The sequence below is a fragment of the Kryptolebias marmoratus genome, linkage group LG5 (assembly GCF_001649575.2).
Source record: "Kryptolebias marmoratus isolate JLee-2015 linkage group LG5, ASM164957v2, whole genome shotgun sequence".
Taxonomy (NCBI): Eukaryota; Metazoa; Chordata; class Actinopteri; order Cyprinodontiformes; family Rivulidae; genus Kryptolebias; species Kryptolebias marmoratus.
In genome coordinates this window covers 8,329,072-8,335,240 of record NC_051434.1, presented here as the reverse complement: position 1 = coordinate 8,335,240, position 6,169 = coordinate 8,329,072, and positions in this window count along the sequence as shown.

Below are 6,169 nucleotides of genomic sequence, written 5' to 3'. Positions count from 1 at the left end.
ACACACACACACACAGTCTTCCTCTCCTGCTCTTCTTGGTCTCTCTTTCTCCACCATCTGCCCATCTTTATGCCTTGCTCCTATATCAGGAAAGACCTTTAACCGCATTGAAATAGATAGTATTTAATCTTTATCTGGATGTGTGTGTGTCAGGAGAGCTCGTTAGATTTCTCTGCAGGTTGGTGCACATGATGAGAGTTTAAACACCTTTGCTCAGCAGTACTTCATCCGCACTAAGGAATTCAGAAACCATATCAAGTATATGAGTTCAACCCTGGATGACCTGAGCAGTAAATTGAGAAAATTAAAACAGACTCTATGAATAACATATCCTTAATTAAGCTTTTTTTATTATTATTACATTTGCGTGAACGCTCACTCAACATTCACACTATTGTTTTGCTGTTTAGTTTCTTTCGGATGTTTTTTGCAGTCAAACTACTTTTGCATACTTGGTGCAATTTGAACCAACCGTTTATCAAAATGTTCAGCTTGATTGTAAATTATGTGCAATGATTTTTAGTATCTGCAACTTCTATTTTAGCTTTCAGCGATGGTTTTGTTATATTTTGCTTTTACTGTAGTTACTCTTGATTTTTTTAGCTTTAAGCTACTGTTTTGCTCATTTGAGCCTCTGTTCTGCTCGTTTGAACTTCAATAATTATTTAATTTTTCAACAAATTTCAGCAAAGCCATTAAGTCCCTATCGTTCGCACTTCTTTTTTTGCAGAAAATTCAATTTCTTAAGGTAACTTGGGTTTTTCAAACTGAAGGTTGGCTGATCTTCGTGTAGAAAGTGGCAATAAGACTCTTCCATGTTCTAGTTTTAGGATGTGGCATATTTGTTAGTGACGTTTATCACAGCACAAACACTCGGGAAGAAAAAGTTATCCGGATCCGAAGGAGGAAGAGGAGGAAATGCTACTGGTTTGGAGCTCAGCATGAAAAGCTAAAGAATCCCTGACTTGCAGTTCTGCAGATGGTGGAACAGCAGGTTCTGTGACTGTCATTGTTGGGGGACAAAAAAAGAAAAGCATTTCAGGGGAAAAAATTTAGTTTGGAGGCTAAAAGATTTAAATTTTTGTGTTGAAATGCACGTTTCAGCACAAAAGACATTTGAAGATCTGCAAGTCATATGAAAATGTAAAGCATCAGAAATAAGTGGATTAAAGCACAAACTGTGACAGGGTCAAGGATCTAAAACATGTGATCACATTTAAAACTTTAAAATAAAATAATGCTTTTTTTTTTTACTTGAAGCACATCACATCTGTCAAAACATTTTGTTTACAGCCAGCTGGGTGTGATTTCCCTTCTCTAAGCCTCCGAGCAAAGCTGCGGTGGAACAGGATGTATGGCAGCGAGGTAAACTCCCTGGGAGAGCACCATCAGCGTTGGCACCGCTGTCAGTGTGAGGAGTCCAACAGCAGCCTTTGGTAAATCACCTGTGAGCTGCTGTGACCAAACTTTCAGTCATTTTCTGTCCTACCTATTAAACAGCTTGGTTGAGGATTTTCAAAAAAAATTTGTCATTTTGTTTTTATTGAGTTCAAGGAAAACTAGATTTCTTGTAAAGTAACATATTTGTTGCAACCCTCAGCGCCCCAGAGTAGGATGTATGCGTGCTGCTCTGTTTCTGAGGTGTGTGCCGGGCTCCACTCACTGGTTCGTCGATGAAGCACAAAGGTCGAACTTCAAACGATGAGAAGCGACCTGTCTGCATATCCTGACTAAATATTTCATCAGCATGAAAGTGACTTTGTGGTTGTGGTGTCCTCAACATTTTTCCATACTTAGTTTAAACTTTATGCACGCTGAACCTATACACACATTTGCCTTGTTCTGTCTGTTAGCAAAATATCTCATGAATTGGATTGACTTTAATGAGACTCAGTCAATAGTCATCTAATGTGCGTCTACAACTGATTAATTCAGTCAGTGTTACCAATATTGAGCTAAGATTTGGTGTGGTTGTAGCTGGAAGTCCTTGGTGTCCTTAAAGTATTATATTTGGATGCAAAATTTCAAAAGCCATCTTGCACTGCCAGGCCACAGCACTGTCAGTGGAAAAAAAGTGTTGCTGGATCAACATGTCGTGGAAAAAATACATCATAACTAACACTAAAACTAACTGGTTTGTTGGTCACTACTTTTAAAGGTGCAGCAAAACTCCAAACTGTGCTGAAATCTTTTCACGTGAACCCAACATGCAAACATGCAAGAAAAAACTAAAATATTTTCAGATTCTTTTTAGATTTGTTTCTGTCACTTACTAAAAAAAACAAACAAACGTATTTTGGATTTCTTGTGTAGCTTAAATCTTAATCATAAACTGCAGTTTTCAGCTGTTTTTGGTTGCAGCTCGAGTGTTACTGCATCTAGAAGCAAATGTGCTTTGGAAAACGTGCAGACGGCTTAAGGGCAGGAGATTACTCTGTGAATAAAAGCAGCTAACAGCGGGGAAACAATTCAAGTGAATAAAACTACAGCTTTACACATATTGTTTTTAAACAGCAGAGTCATTTTTACATTTTCAAAGCTGAAACCAGTGACTTAGGCTTTTATTTTATGCTTTTATCAACTTTGGCTTTAATAAATGTCCTAAAATACTTTTTAATACATGAAAACTATTACTTTAAGTGCATCAAAGCCTGAAACCGAAGCTTGCTGTTTCTGTTTGCACATATTACTGGTTGGAATCCAAGTTGCTTTTGTGATTAAACTCATTTAGAACAGTGGTCGGCGATTAAAATTCAGCGTGGTCCGCGTGAACAAAGTTTTCTCCAGCAAAGGTCCAGAATTTATATATTTAAATTCTCTTTCAGTGGCAGCCATGATTCTTTTCCTCTCACGCCATATAGTCTTTTCAGGGCTGGCAGCTTCTCTCTGCAGAAAGACGCGGAGGGGAACTGACGTGGGAATTACCAGAAAACGCTAGAGAAGCTGCGCCACCTAGAATGAACCATTGCAAATGCAGAAAAAGCTGCACTGCCTCAAATAAATTACTGGAAATGCGAGAAGAGTTGCGCTGCATAAAATAAATTACCATAAATGCACACACAGACCCACACACACACACACACACACACACACATATATATATATATATATATATATATATAATTTCATTCTACTGAAATTAGATTGACAACTTTGCTTCTGGGAGAAAGAGGCCATTTGTGGCACAGCCTCGAGAGATAAATGAACACTGAAGAGTAAAGCGTGAGAACAAACAGCCGGCGCTGTTGTTTTTCCAGTGAACTCAGTCTTCTGTGTGTGTGCCTGTTTTTTGATAGCCAAAGTAGAGATGATCATTATTTCTTGCTGTTCACTGAAGTTTGAGTCACGGTTTCAACTTGTCATCTCTCTCTCTCATCTCTCCTCCCTACGCAGCGGCAACAGATTCGCACAAACAGTTCATATCTGATTTAGCCCCCTTTTCATCGGCAGCCTCCTCAAAAAAAAGGAAGGGAAGTGATTCGGTGACCGGCTAGATAACGCTTTAAATCCCCCATGGGCAGAATAAACTGTGGGAGTAGTGACTGAGAGGTAATCCACTCTCCTGAAGTGCTCCTCAGCAAAGCACTTCACCAAAAGGAAAAACCGAAAAGAAAGAAAGCACTGACAGTAGACGAGTGCGGTTACATGCAGCTTGAATGTAACCGATGATAAATGAGAGGCATGCTACTCCATATCTTAACTTCATGAATCAAACATCACTTTGTGTCTATTCGGGGGAAAAAAAAATAAAAAATTGAATTTTTTGGGCTGCAGTAACAATGGTTTTGACATTATGGGGTGTCTGCTTTTGTAATGATGATAGATCAACGTGGATGAGGTGACAGAGCATATATGTGTGTGTCAAAGAGGGAGAGACCGACAGAAAGGGCCTCTCCATTTCTTGAGTCATGGGCAGCACTGAGTTTGCCAATCTCTGCTGATTTGTGTGTGTGTGTATGTGTGCGTGTGGGGTGGGGGGGTTGTGTGTGTGTGTGGGAGAGAGAGGAGTGAGATATGGCAACAGTGCCATCTAGTGTGTGCACCTGTGTATGGGTATTACGCAGCAGTAATCAGTCTGTTAAATGGTGGATAAACACAAACAAGATCACAAGTGATAAAACTCATGAGCTGCATGCTAACAATAAAAAAGCATCAGGGAAATCTAGAGGGAAAGTTTTGAAGGACCAGTTTTGACGTCTTCTGACTTTGAGGAGAAACAAAAATTCACTTCTGTGTGCCTTGCAGATGCTTGAAACTTGCTTAAGACGGGTGATCCATCACGGCGACGTTTAATCAGCCCTATTTTTTCAAACTTGCAATATCTTTGCACAGTACTACATCTGTGAGCGAAAACTGTTTATCAACCGCTCGTCGCCGAGCGTTCGAGGATGCTCAGTAATGACACTTCTGCCAGGATGCCTAAGAGCATCCTTTATAATGTGACAAAATTCACACTTGGTGCGATTTTTCCTACAGAAAGTAAATGTGTTTTCTTTTTTTCTGTTTTTTTGTAATGAAATACAGAGGAGTAATAAAAAAAAAATCTACAGTTCTGAGGAAAGTAAAAAATCTCACCTGTGGCAGATAGCTCTTTGAACAATTTTAGAACTAAAGCTCAGCTGGAAGTGCCACAGCTACCTGCTACTATCGCTGTTTGTGAAGGCAATGTTTGCTTTCATGCTAGCTGTAAAACTTTTGAAGTTGGAGTTGTTATAATGAAATAATCATTTGATGTACATCTTCAACTTATTAATTTTTGGAGTTAATCTAATTTAAGATAACCATCATATCTTATAGACATTAACCAACACAAAAATGGCTTTAACTCGGTTAATTTGCAGATATCAACATAAAGTTTGATGTGGTTGTAGCTGAGAGTCATTCACACCACTTCAACTACAACTCTTGTAATTTCTCAACATAAGAAGATCTTGGTCTAAAACTACGGCATTAAACATGGTGGGTAATTTGCATTACTTCAAGGAATGCTTTAATTCCACTTTGGTTTTGATCCTGCTCAGACTAGCCAATATCTCATCAGTCAGGTCAGAATTAAACTCTGTTCCTCCAAAGTGAAGTCATTCAATGAGATTTCTACAACAGGTAAATCCTTTCCACAGACCCCCCACTTGAAAAAATATGAACTCTTCCTTCAAAACAAAATTTTTGATTTTCCAAGTTTAAACCTTGTCTGAGTCACAGGAAATGATTTATAATTTGTTATCAAACTCTGTGTTGTTTGCATTATTCCTACTAGCAGCAGGTTAGAAACGTAATAATGAGGCTCTAAACGAGAAAAAAAATCAATCAAAAAAACTTTAGAGGAAGAGGGTTTGTTAGAATTAACTGCTGTGCGTGCAGCAAAACATAAAGAAACATGTCTAACAAGCTGGTAGATGGAGAAACTCAAGTCCTAGATGAAAAGAAACTCATTTGCATGAAGGAGAAAAACCTCTTCAGGTCAAGAATGCTATCCTGTGTGTGGGCGTGTGTGCTGCGATGGTAATGATGAAAAGAAGAATTCGTGGCCAGATTCACCATATGATGCAAACGTAATGAAACAAGAATCAAACTCCATCAAAACAGGGGAAGAAAGTGTGCAGATAACAGAACTAGCTGATGGCTAAAAGCACCAACTTGTGTGTGAAACATCATAATGTTCCTCTTATTACTCAGGTCATGAATAGGAGGAGTTGGCACAAATATCTTCTCAGACTTTGGGATGTGATCCATCAGGCAAGCATTAGGGGTTTGATCATTTTATTTTGGATGTTTATAAGCTCGACGTTGTCCCATACACACTGAACAGAATTTATTGTTTATTTTAGGCCGGTCTGGACTGGACTGATATGTCAAAACTATTGATCATCATTCACCAGGGAGCTGAAGAGATCAAACCACCTGACATTGTATGAAATGAGCCTATCAGGACGCTGAGATGTCAGTAAAACAACAGGTGAAACCGGAGAGGTTTCCATACACTGAAACAAAAAATAAATAAAAGTAAAAACCTCTTGAAAGAGAGGATAGAAAATTACTGGTTTAGAGATTAATAGTTTATCTTTATTTATTTAATTTAGCTCCAGATTGCTCTAAGACATAGATCAATGGCAGAAATGCTCTGACAGGGTGTAAATCACAGATTGGCAAAATATGGCCCGAGGGCTGG